The sequence below is a fragment of the Struthio camelus genome, chromosome 3, assembly GCF_040807025.1.
Source record: "Struthio camelus isolate bStrCam1 chromosome 3, bStrCam1.hap1, whole genome shotgun sequence".
In the NCBI taxonomy this organism is placed as follows: Eukaryota; Metazoa; Chordata; class Aves; order Struthioniformes; family Struthionidae; genus Struthio; species Struthio camelus.
In genome coordinates, this window is record NC_090944.1 from 16,221,438 (window position 1) to 16,235,020 (window position 13,583).

Sequence of the window (13,583 nt, forward strand, 5' to 3'; positions counted from 1 at the left end):
TACCTAAGGCCTTTTGGTTTAAGAAGAATAAATAGAAATAAGGGACACTGCTCTCTTGAAAGACAATCATCTTCTCCATGAGAATCTTGGCACCAGCGGGGTGATGAGATCCATGCCCAAGTGGCTGCACTGAAGAGTGGAAAAAGGTCACCGTTTCAGCTTATTGCTCTGCTATCTGACCAAAGAGTAAGTTCCTTGGAGAGAAGGGCTTTAGAAGTGCAAAGAATTAAGAAAAATGGGCTTTTTTCCAAGGCCAAAAAAAAAAAAAACCCTACAAGCATGTCAGGCAGGAGTAAAGGACAATGGTCCTTTGATTGCAATGCAGATACAAGCACCATAAATTAGCTCAAGAAGCACGAGGGTAAACTAGCTTATTATGAACCCCATTAGACTGTGGCTGGAGTATAATTAGCATGTGAACTAGCTGTTTAAGAAGCTAGATTGGGTATATCCGCATTATACTGCAATTATTTCTGTGACTACAATGTAGACATTCTCAATAAGCATCAACAAATGCATTTAGCATTCTGTCTCCCAACTTCCAGCAGCCCCAGAGTTCACAGGTAGGAAATGTAATTCTCTTCAGAGCAGAAAAGAGAATCAGCAATGAGAAAGAGATAAAGGCAACATAAATAGTTCTATTAAAATCAAGACACACTCTACATTTATAGATGTACCAAGACGGTGACTAAATGGTGTCCTAGGTCAGAGGAATACACACACACTTCCATTAAGCTCAGCAGGAAGACTTGTGTATATAAACCAGAATTTAAACGTACCAAGTAGCTAAGGTGTTTTGTTTTGTTTTCTTAACCTTAAGTAACATTCTCCCATTAAGAACACTGAATTTTGGATTTTTGTAACTGCTTCACAACCAGAGTATCAGATAAAGCAGAGACTGAGGGAAGTTTCCTCTAGGTGACCCTTTCCTGAGCAGGGGGGTTGGACTAGGCAATCTCTGGAGGTCCCTTCCAACCTCAGCCATTCTGTGGTTCTGTGATAATTAAATAATATTTATTTCTTACAAAAAGGTTAAATGTCTCAAATTCTAAGTATAAAATACCAGCGAGGAAATCAGATTTAAAAGATTCTGTCAGGTTAGACTGGGCAGCAACACACGTACTGCAATCCAATTAACGAACAAGCTTTTCCACATGTTGCTGAAGTGCCTTGTGTGCCAAACTACCTTTCCCTGACCTGACAAGCAGCGAATTATCTGTTGTAGTTTGACTCTGTTGCAGATTAATTAAAAGAAAATGGCACAATAAAGAGATGGAAGGGAACTCTACAAAAACTGCAGAATGTTCACACATCATGATATGCACCTAGTAGTCTGCAAAATCCTACGACGGGAAAGAGGTAAGTAATTCAAGTTAGCAAAAGAAAAGAAAAAAAATCCAAGTGCCACTGCAGAGCTCGTTCAGAAAGAGCCAGGGGATGACCGGCAGATGGGGAACGATGGGCCAAGCTGGCTGTCCCCCAGAGCCGAGCTGCAGTGTCATGGCTGTGGCAACCAGGGCACTCATTGTATGGGAGACGCTGGTGTCACCTGGTACGGGAGCGGGGGCCAGCACTGCTGTCCTCTGCGGATCTGCGTGACATGCCACTGTCCCCAGTGCACAACCTCGGCGCTGCCACGCAGGCAGCACTAAAATAAAGACGTGTGCTTTCCAGCTAAGATGTATCCCCTATAGTTCCACCATACCTTCTCATTTTCATGATCTACTGGGGATTATTAGGTAGCTTCAAGAGACGCTGTCATACGGAAAGAAACACAGGGGAGAAGAATTTCTGGACAGAAGCCACATATTTTCTACAAAATACTTCCATCCTTGCTAAGGCTATGCAACCGTGGTTACGAGCTACTGCCTACCTTCTGCCGGTTTCTGCGCTGAACTTACATTGCTGCTTCTTTTTTGTATCCAGCCGATGTGCAAGTCACTGATGCCATTAGCAACTCATAGTTACCGAGAAAATGGAGTTTGCTCTTTTGGAAAATCCTTCAGCTAAGATAAATTGTACTGCCTCGGTGGTCTATGCAGTATCTGCTCACCCGCACACCAGCATAAAATGCACATAGACAAAAATAAACCAGCAAATGGGGCTTCAGCGTAGTCTACTCACGAGGGAAGATCATCCCACATCTTCTCTATCATCTCCTGACAACGAAGACGGTGGTTTACTGGGAAACTACCTCTGTAAATGCCTTGCCAACCCAGAGGGGGTTCTTGGTAGCTGCAATAGTGCTTAAGCTCTGCAGGAATAAATATTCCCTTTATACAGCGTCACGGAAGACCTTCCCAGCACATCTGCCATAGCTGGCGGTGGAAGAGGCTTGGGCTCTCCCTTGCCCCAGCTTTGTCACCCAGCTGGCTCCCAGCAGTGCGAGCGTGGGAACATGCTCCCTTCTGCGGTGGCCACTGCTGCCAAGGACCTTTCAACATATTTTACACCCCAAAGACTATTTACTTAACTTTAGTCCATGAAGAATGCTAGAAAAAGAAAGTTGTTTTTGTAACCGCAGGTGATTTAATGAGTCACGTTATGCTAGGAGAGCCTAAAGAAAAGCAAAAAAGGATCTCACACACTGACTCTACTTATGACCTTTTCCTCTTTTATGCTTTCTTCTGTGTGTTATCTCGTATTCTGTAAACATGTACTTTGATCTTTATTTTAAATGTGAGGTATACAGTAAGCAAAGGGTGCTGTAATAAATACTAGGATGGACAGGTAATTACTGGCAAAGGGGAAAAAATAAAAACTGTACGTATCACTGCAGAAAGAAAATATGTGAGCTAAGAAAAACTTTAAAGATCAAAAAAGAAGTCAGTGATTAACAGAAGATTTCCCACTGACCAGTTATGTCCTGACCAATTATGGTAATAACAAGCAATTTTATTCATTCCTTTTACATATATAGGGAGAAAAAGAAGATAAAACAAAGGCAGAGAAATACAGGAAAAATTGTTCAGATGAAAGCACTTTTTCAAGCTATATTTCCTTCCAGAAACAGTAAAAACAGAGGTAGTTAATTAAAAAGCCTAATCCTGTTCAAATTGCCAATTTGAAGTCTTTAGTCAAAAAACCCTAAGTATGAAGAAATCTCTCCTCACTCCCCAGCCCCAACAATTCCCCCTTCCCCATTGGCCTCCAAACCAAACACAGTACAACAAAAGTCTACCCCCAAAAATGCATCAGTTGTATTAGTCCCAATGCGGTTTTCATAAGGTTTATTGTTTGGGCTAATTTAATTAAAAGAAGGTCCAGATGATTATTACTGCAGCAAAAGGATGCATGTATAGACAGCTATAAAGGCAGACAGACAGTTCTCCCGTGAGATCATTGTATCTTATCTCTTAACTGAAAACATAGTTAAAGGAAGAGGATAATGCAATCACACTATGCTAACTATCACAAAAGTTGACGTCTTCCAACCATTTCTGCCGGCTGGTTATGAGACGCTCAGTGGCTGCCTGGTCTACAAACTTCTGGCAATCAATTCAGTTCTATGAACATGACCACAGTCCGTCTGAGCAGGAAAATTTACCATCACAGTGTGCTACAGGGACAGCTTAGTCACTCCCTAGCTAATAAAGGAGGAATTATTTTATGGTCCAAACACTGGGCTGGGGCTCAGGAAGCCTGAACTCCAACCCCAACACCATCATAAAACTTCCTGGAGAAATGTAGTGCCTGCCTCCATCTGTAAGGACACTGTCATACCAAGCTGATAGGGGCTGTATAAATATCTAGGTAGAATAAAATGATACAGTTTTAAGGACTATACAGTACAGCCAGTTCAGAGCTTGAAGTTCAGCTCTCTGTGGAGCTTCAGTCTCAAATCAGAAGTAGGAAACCTGTCTGAAAGCCACTCTTGGAATAGGAATATTTCTTAAAACTGTGTCGGAACATAAATCAGCGCTGCTGATATGCACATTCTTATGCTATGAACTCTAGTAAGAGTAATTTAATTTCACTCGTTAAGAGGAAATATTTCCATGAGCAGATGTTTCTAAATTAGGATGCTTTTTTTTTTTTAAATGATTGAAAGGTATTTTCTCATGCAATTTTAGTTCTGATCCTACATAGTCATGAAAGTTTTGCTATTAGTACTGTGGAAGAATATAGAAAGAAAATGAATAAACAAACAAATTCAGTTTCTGCTCCATAGATAAATGTTTTGAATAGAAAAAATAAAAGAAGAGGTCAAATGATTTGACCAAGGGCAAAAAAGCAAGCCAGTGGCAAAGCCAGGAGTAAAGTCAAGCACATAATTTCACCCATGGATCCCAGAGCTGGAGGCCAATGACTCATCCATTAGATATCTGGTTGTCTCTCGGGTACTTACATTTCCGAATACACACTCCATCCTTAAAGACAAACAAATCTTTCTAAACTAGAATGAAGTCTAATATGATTGTTTTGTAGGACAGCTACACCCTAAATCCTGATAGAGGTTAAAATTAGTACTGCACCGATGTGGTCGTATAAGGTACAACGAATGAATGCATTTTAAAGCTAAAATGGAAATACAATCGTTTTAGATTAGAAGCACCATCCACAGATGGACACGCTCATACTCTGTTCACTTCCAGTTTAGAAGAACATGACAACTGAAAAAGAGACTATCAAGCAAAAGAAGTCACCAGCAGTCTTCCTCACCTCCAGCTCTGTCCCCCCGACCCCCAATAAATTTTGAGTGCTTTTTGCACTGATGCACACACACACACTGCGGACAGCTCTGGTATCTGCTACGACACTGTGAAGTGCTCATGGATGACAGGAGGGGAGCTTCCTGCAGAAATGCTCTTCCCTGACTGCACCCATCAAACTGCAGAAGTTCAAGAGTTTCCCACTCCGGACAATTCTTAGACAGGTCGTAACAAAACCCATCCACATAGCCAAAGACCCGCAAGGAGCCAAGAGTAATTAAAATTAATCATTTACATTTATTTTCATGGGCATGTTCAAAAAGGAACAGTGACAGCTTGCTCAATCCTCAAAGCTGACAGACCTTGAAATAGACTGCGATCCGGTACAATGTGTTCCTGGGTTTCAAGTGTTAAAACGTGGCTTGCAGATCTATTCACGGTCCTGCGGGCAGGCCCTACAATGCTGCCGTTCAGCAGGCAACTCATTCCCGCAGTCAGACAAATACCCGAACTGTCATCAACAAATCGCATACAGAATTGGTAAGGAAATCCATTTCTAAGTTTAAAATTGCTGATGTCTGTAATGACTGAAAATTATTGCTATCTGGCTAGGATTCAGGGCTGTATCAGTGTTAAAATTTTTTTATTCTTCAACATCAGTATCTTTTGAACTTGAGATTCTTTCCCTGTTTCCCACACATATATATTAGGTTTTTAATCAGAAGCTTCGCTTTCAGCTTCACTGGTCACTACTGATGCTATTTTGAGGGACGTGAAGAGGTTTCTAAGGTACAGAGTAGCCTGAAGGTTAGCTCTTTCCAGGCTTCAAAACTACTGAAGAAATTACATTTACAGAGGTACAAGAATGAATAGAAGTCTAAAATGAACAGAGGAAATGACGGGATTACGAGTGTCACTTTCTGGAACGCTATTTACTTATACAAGCAATTTTTATGGGAGTGAACATCTACTATTCATGATATCAGCCTTGATCAATCCTGTCCCTTGGAAACTTATCATAAAAAGCAAGACTGGCATGTCTTTTGTCTATAAAACCAAAACTTGTAGGCAGTCTATACAACCAAGAGTGCAACCATCGCAGATATAAAGCAATCTCACACCTAACAGATAGCAGATCGCTAGGAATCAAACCTGCGTATTGCTTCTTCCTTCCCAGCCACTGGAATAGTGATTTCTACAGCACGCACCACGAAAAAATTTTCAACAGGTGTCCTAAAGAAGGAGCATGGTAATGGGAACATCTGCCACCCACTAGGCATGTTCTGTAGTCAGAGCTCGAAGCTGGAGCTAAAAGGAAGAGGTGGTGGAAGATCCGACTTCTTTTGTATTAATCAACTCTCAGCATGGTTTTCAGATGTAAGACTTCAAAGGAACAGGTACTCCCACTTTGCTCAAGTAGAGAAATGCCTGATAAATATGTTTTCCTTTTTATCTTTATCATCTAGAGTGATTTTCTATACCGTATGCAGGTATGATGCTGTGCAAGAAACAGCTGCATGGTACAACGAAAGGAAATGGTTATGAAGCATTACAGAGATCTCAGGCAGAGCTCGGGAAATACCTGTCTTCAGGAAATTCAGCAAGAGAAGGGGAGGCAACCAGTTTAAAACAACCAAAGCACTCCAGTACAAAAGTCTCCCGGACAGACAGTGACACTGAGTTGAAAATGTCATGCCAGAGGTTTTTATGTTTTATCCAGGGTACCAGCTTTTTTCTCAGTTGCATATTTACCTGCGCCACATGCCTCTTGCATGGTGGTGTTGTATATAACTGCAATCATACCCTTTCACCCCAAACCTGCCTACTTTCAAGGTTTAAAGGCAGAAAACCGATACACTTCCACATCGATTTTCAGTCATAATCCTCCCCTAATTTGCATTATATCCCATTTAAGCCAGTTTTCCACTGAGGATGGCAGTAAAGGCATTAGGACCTTGCAAATCAGCGCCTCCTCCCCGAACAGCTCCGCTTCCAGCCCCATCTTTCCGCGCCCCCTCTGCGCCCGGCACACGCAGCCACCAGACGGCTTCTCCAGATGTAACTTTAGACCCAGGATCAGCGTTGCCAGCTCCCAGATCAGCCCTCGCTTCGTCCCTTGCTCGCACAGCTGTGAGCTTCTGCTGCTCAGAAGAGCAGTGGGGAGCGGCGTCTCCCGCCGAGCCTCCGCGGAGAGCCCAACAAGCGTGCAGCCTTCCTCCACGGGATGCTCACGGCAAAGGCTAATTTTGAGTCTCACAGTCTCTACAGGTTTTTTTTTTTTCCCCCTCTCCCCAAGAGTTTTAAAGTTATCTGGAGGACAGATCCAGCAGGGAAATAACTAAAAAAGTGCAGCAGTCTCATTTCATCCAATTTTATGGCCCCTTCTTCCCGCTTTGGAAAGCTGTGTCTGAATTATCACAGCTCACGTTTGCGAAAACATTTTACAAGCTTGTACCAGCTCGTCAGGGACCTTGGCTGAACTCTGACAAACAGGAAAAAATTAGAGAAATAGGTTATGGGAAGGGAGGAAGGAGCTATGAGAAGTGGCCCAGGGAGCAGCTGGGTCACAGTGGAGATGAAAGTGCAGTTTCCTGCTCCAGCCACCCAACAGCCCATCTTGCTAGTAATGAGTTAAAGGGGGTTTGTGTTGAAGTACCTACACATTTAATAAGGTCAGAAGGCCAATGACATTGTTAAATTTTGACCATTTTAACTACATAAAGCTTTGCATTTTTTCCCCCATTTTAAACAGGAAAAGAGCATTTTTGCTATAGTTGACCTGATCTAAGAATATAAGCAAGGCAAGGAGCACTATTATGTTTTATTAGTCCAACTGACAGAACAAATAGACAAGCTTTCAGATACACGTCTGTAGACAAGAACTCTTCACAAGGTCTTTAAGCATATATATATATATACACACACCCCCTCATATATATGCATAAAAACAAACACTTCCAACCTTACTTTAAAATCTGAAAGATTTTCCCAAGCTTGCACTGTGAGCAACAAATATGGCTTTTTTTTTTTTTTTGGTTGGGGGAAGAAAATCACAGCTGGGAAAAATAGAACGTGGAAAGACAAGAGTAGCAGAAGACACAGTAGCTATTATCTGCTGTGATTACATAGAAGTGCTATTTCTTATTCCGTGCCTAACTCCTCTTTGACATTCTTTTCATGCACCTTAAAAACAATTTTAGGTAAACAGGGTCATTTGGGGGGACTGTACACTTCTGGCCAAAGTCTTCCCTGTCCTTCTTGGGGGGGGGGGAGGGAGGGAAGGGGAATCAAGCAGCAACAACAAAAGAGAAATAAGTTTGCAATTGTTCAGTGTTCCCTTTCTGCCTTTCCAAATGCAAATTCAGAGCAGTTCCTGCAGAGGATGTACACACCCACACAAATTTCCAGGTGGAAAAAAAATAAAAATAGTAAATATATAACAGCAATTTCTTTACCCTTGCTTTGCTAAGTGACGGGATACAAAATCTACTGCGGCTTTACAGGCAAACACACACAGTGCTTTTGGTAGAGAAGTAAGATTTTTGGGGGGACACTGCAAGGATTTGATCATTGTCTTATCTTTCTTTGTACGCCCAATGGAGTCTGCATCATCTAATAGCATTAGCTTACTAACAGATGGATTAATAGGTGTGGGGGGAGGGAAAGGGAAGAAAAAGCCAAGAAAACACATTCCACCTACACATCTCGCTACTAATCATAAACTCAGGTAGAAAGCAAATTACTTCTCCTGGACGAAGAAAAAAAAAAGAAAGAGAGAAAGAGAGGGGGAGAGGGAAAGAGAAGGAGAAAAAGCACCTATTATTTTCATCTTTTTCCAGAAATCATCATATAAAAAATAACCTTATACTAATCGCTGCACTTATCAATCTATGACAAGAAAAGAGAAAGTGAAAAAAACAACTTAAGAACTGCCACAACATGTTAGAGTTGGCAATTTCAGAGTGATAAGTATAATGCTGGTCTCAGACTCCTGGAAGGATTAGATTTAGCAGTAAAACAAGAAGTACAGTTAACAGTTGGTGTTGGGTCTGGTGTTAGGATTAGAAAGCACTGCTAATCACAAGAAATGTAAAAGATTAGGAAGTGATGGCTGCCAGTAAGGTTTTTAAGAGCATTTAAGGCTGAAATTCATTTTGGGATTAAAATTCCACAAGTCCAAAAAAAAAAAGGAGGAAAAAAAAGAAAAAAGGAAAAAAGGTAGAACATAAAAACAGCAGCCAGTTTCACTTGCACTGTCCACAACCGATTCCCAAGGATTAGAGACTTACGAAGACTGCAAAAATAAAATGTATGTCATTGAAGGCTCCTAAGAGAGTTGTAGTGAAAAGAAGTAAGCATTTGCATTATGGCACCTAGGAATTAACTACTGTAACCTAACAAAAACTATGAAAACAGTTAGGGAAAGCGATTCTAGTTAACGCCTGCCTAATACAGTGTGCACAGGTGGAGTCACAGCTTTGAAAAGGTCATTTCACATGAATCATGGTGGCATCTAGTGTCTGCATCCTTTGTGACAGCAAGAATCAGGTGACGCCATCATTTCCTTTGTGGTAGGATGAATGAGATGACACTAGGCCGTCGGATTCCCCGGCTTGCTTTGGTTATGCCAGGGAGGTCTCCGTCAGCGAGGATGGAGACGTGGGCAGCGGCGTCCGCAGCGTGGCAGGAGAACATCTCACAGAGAACAAAGACCCTGGCACAGCATGACAATTCCCCTTGACCTGATGGATGGTCAGTGATTGTTCAGTGATGATACCACCCAAAAGCTGCCTCTCTCCTACAGTGACCACCCTAAATTTTCCCTAAGGATTCAGAGTAAGATGGGGGGACTGATTCAAGTGCTATGGCATGATTTATCCTATATTTCCTCCTGTGCCTGCAAGAAGCCCAAATGTTGACTCAATCCCATCTCTTTTCATGTATTAATTTACCTCCTGTAAATTAATCTGGGCATTGTTATTCAAGGGGTTAGGGAATGGTTTGGAATAAGACCGTTTCATCGTTTTGTAGCACCTTCAGTCAAGTGCTCCTGGTGCCTCTGCCTGGATTTTTAGAATCTGTAAGATTTCGCTTTCCTTTTGTTCCTCAAAATGAACACTTTCTCCAGACGCTTGTAGCAGAAGCAGAAATCACCATCTTCCAAGAGTTATAAAACAGTCGTATTAAATAATAGAGGTGAAAGCACTGTGTATGATTTCTGCAGAAGTCTTTTCAGAAGAACAGATAAATTTATTCACTGCATTATGGAACAGTTTGAGAAAACAAGATCATACAATGTACAGTGCCTCTATTTAAATTGTTTCATTTCTATTCATGAGTGCTCTGATTAGATACACCAAAAATATCATCAGTAAGAAATAAATAATTCTGCCAAATTAATAGTTGTTGATTTCTTTTACCTGAAAACGTAAGTAGCATCTCATTCACACTAGATAAAAGTGGCTGTAATTTGGATGCATCGATCTTGCTGGTTCTGGCCTACGCAGCACACTGAGATGGGTATTCATCTATGTTTTCTTAATATTAAACATTTTCTCCCAAAATGATACAAAAGTTATTTAGTGAGTTAAGTGTGACTAATCTGTGCTTTGCTTTGAAAGGCTTAGCAACCAAGTAGGTTTTTTTGTTGTTGTTGTTTTCCCCAAATAGTAGGTTGAGAGAAATAAATGGCTCTGAATGTAGAGCTTGGATTAGAAATGGTATTTTAGGGAATAGAGGAAAGCCTTCTGTACTGGACAAAATTCATCTCAAACTCATCAACTACCCTTTAATTAATAACGTGGTTCTGCCTCAGAAAGGAACCAGCCAGAAGGAATTACCATTAACATCATTAGATGAGGGGAGGTACTAACCAGCCCCAATCTGAGGGGGCTCCTGTGCCTCACTCCTGTAAAGTATTTTGCTGGCGAAATGTGGAAAAGGATAGATTTGTGCAAATGCAAGAGAAGAAGATATTATTTAGCAGAAAAATCCAGCTAGTATTTTATTTGTAAAATAACCACACTCTAAAAACACGGAGCTAATGTTTTAGATAGATACTGCAGAATGATGAATGCAGTATGTCTGCTCAGCTTACAAACATATGAGAAAAAGCCCTCTACCCTTGTGAAAAATTCATCCAGTTTGAATCAACAATGAATTATTCTCCTAAAAATCAAATCTAATTGCCATAACATTTCAAAAAACCTAAATGCACAGCTGAATATCTTAAGAGCACCCTGTTTGCAGAGCAGCCAAGTGATACACCTCAGAGAGTCACTGTTAGCTACTGCGGGCAAGATAAATCAAGAAAATGCTGAGTGGAGGTGCAATTTGACAGTTATTAGCAAAATAGGAGTAATTTGATGATGAAAAAAATCTGACAAAATCTCAGTTCACAGCAACAGATTTTGGAAGCCTATTTGCACATAAATTGGAAAAAAAACAATTCTGGCATTACAAACTGATGGAGAAACAAAATACCCTAAATCTTAACACATTTGAAATTATTTTCTTTGATTCAAAGCTGATAATCCTGTAACAGGCAGTAACTAAATAGCGGCTTGCCAGACTTGCTCTGCATGTTGAGGAGCCTGCACAGTTATATACGGATCTAAGGCCATTCCAACATTGGAGTAACTGGATTTACTGCGATGCACACCTTTGTTTTTGCCATTTGAAATGTCTACAGCACATAGCACATTCGGTTGTGTTTTAAACATTAGCAGCATAAATATCCCCTGGTGCACAGTATACTTCACCAGTTCTGGCTTCCCCTAAATCAAGCACACAACCAATCATCTTTTTATGCTAGACATTAACGGCAACGCCATTATTCAAATCCAGGCTGCGCAGATTTGCCTTTCACGGGGATGCAAAGCAGCACGTGAGTAGGCTTATGACTAAGCAATGGGAGATTCTCATCTTGCCCTGATCCTCCTACTGCAACTTTACTGCAATCAGAGATGAGGTATTCGGCATTTTTCAATTTATCTGATCTGTGCAAAAGGCTTTTTTAAAAAGTCCTACAAACTTTACAAGAACATCAGAAGGCCTTTTGCATTCTTGAAGGACTAGATCTTCTGGTCATCGTAATTGCTTAGGGTAAATGTTTTTGTCCACATATTCGTAAGGTGACGTCCCGTTCTTTACCGCAATACAGTTAAACATATAAATTAAGAGATATTTTTCATGGCATTACACCAAACTTCTACACGCATACAAGAGGATTTTATAGACTGTCTTCTTTTCTGCTTATCTTCGAATTTTCACACTCAGTTAAGAGCGAAAGATACCTTCCCCATGTTTACAGAACCCACCAAACACTATTTCAAAAACAAATAAAACAACTTAGCTATGATTTAAGCAGCACAATCTGTTCTCCCATGGGGTTTCTTCTCTCTCTCCCCTTCCCCCAGTCTTTTGGTTCATGAGGATAGGAACATGAAAACTAAATGGATTTACGCTTAAATAATTCATCTTTTCACTCACATCAAACTAAGTACTAAAGTTCATCCACAGGGCTAGCCAGATTCAGCTGATTCAAGTGGTATTTTAAACAGCAGTCTGGAGAGCTAGTCACAAAAGGTTGAGAGGAAATGCCGAACAGCTGTGTCGACGGAGTCGTTTTGAAACGACGTGCATTGCAACTCTACCTAGTCTTAGACAAGAGAAGGGGACGTGCTACCAGCCCGACCTACCTCTGTTCATCGTTTGAATGCTCCCTCCTGCCCAAGAGATGCTCTGTGAGTAGGGCAAGCTCTGGCACATGGAGGGAAGGCTCAGACAATTATAAAGGCTGAGCATCTTTTTCCTGCCAAGTGGTAGGAAAATAGGCAGTGACATAACGTATCTTTAGAAGAGCAACTCGCCCATGGTAGACATCTAAACAGACATCCAGATCCTACAAGCCAAGTCACCTTAAACGATGATCTCACGGGGATTCTGGAACACAGCGATGGTAGGGACCCTCCTTCTCCGAAAGCAACGAAGAAGGATCCTTAAGCTGAAATTTCCTATATAATAATACTAACAACAGCTAACTACTATTCCCTTTCAGTTTAACCTCCAGCTCTCTAGAATCTCCAGGTCTCTACGAAGCACTGAAATTCGCGATAGAGTAATTGTGTTTTTGGAGTAATCCAGTTTAAATCAACTAAGGGCTAAGGGTTTGGGTTGATGTTTTTTGTTTGTTGCTTTTTCTTATTTTTTTTTAACATTCTGAGAAGTAGAGAAGATGGAAGACTTCTTGCAGGAAGTCTAGCAATATTCCTGCATAACCTTTGCTACACTTGCATTTTATTTAGCGCAATAAACATGCAGTGTAACAAATTCTTGCAGTTGAAGAGAAAAAAAAAAACCCTATGCACTTGGAAATTATTTTGACTTCTTTAAAAGTCGGAATCTAAAACTTTTAATTTGTAATGTTGACTTCTCACTTTAGGAACAAAAGTGGTCTCTCTCCTGCAGGTGGCTATCAACGTGCTAGAGGAATAGCCTGCAAAGCAGCAAGGGAAACAGGTCTTTCACGCAATTTAGATCTGTTCTCCGATTTACTTTTTTAATATCTAAAAGCAAAAACCACCAACAACTTTCCTTAAATTAGACAAAGCAGCAAAGAAGTAACAATTCAATTTGAGGAGAAAATGACAATTGGCAACAATTTTAGCTGTTTTGTCTGTGTAGGAAATGGTCTGCTGAAGTGAAGAAAACATTCTGCAATGTGGAAACCTTGAGTGGGTTAGTAACTCACTACTGTACCAGACATGAATTTTTACAGTCAGGTTTATATCTTCGGATTCACTGAAGTGGAGATTTATTGCAACAAAGACAGAGAAAACCACTGGAGGAATGTGTTGGAAGTGGAGCGGGACAAAAGAAAAACAAACACAGAAAATATCATTTTCTTGGATTTGCAGTGCAGCCCTTGCT

The 13,583-nt window shown here is 40.8% G+C and overlaps 1 protein-coding gene across 4 annotated transcripts in view; it reads right to left on the reverse strand.

Annotated features, from left to right (window-relative positions):
- The window catches only part of KLHL29 (kelch like family member 29), a 382,418-nt gene that overhangs the window by 295,626 nt on the left and 73,209 nt on the right, over positions 1 to 13,583 (reverse strand). The window contains exon 1 of one of the 4 annotated variants that reach the window (XM_068937067.1): positions 1,902 to 1,983. The exons of the other annotated variants lie outside the window; for them this stretch is intronic. The gene's annotated coding sequence lies outside the window, so the exon portion shown is untranslated. Of the gene's footprint in view, positions 1 to 1,901; positions 1,984 to 13,583 lie in introns of those variants that run through there. 4 annotated transcript variants of the gene reach the window in all.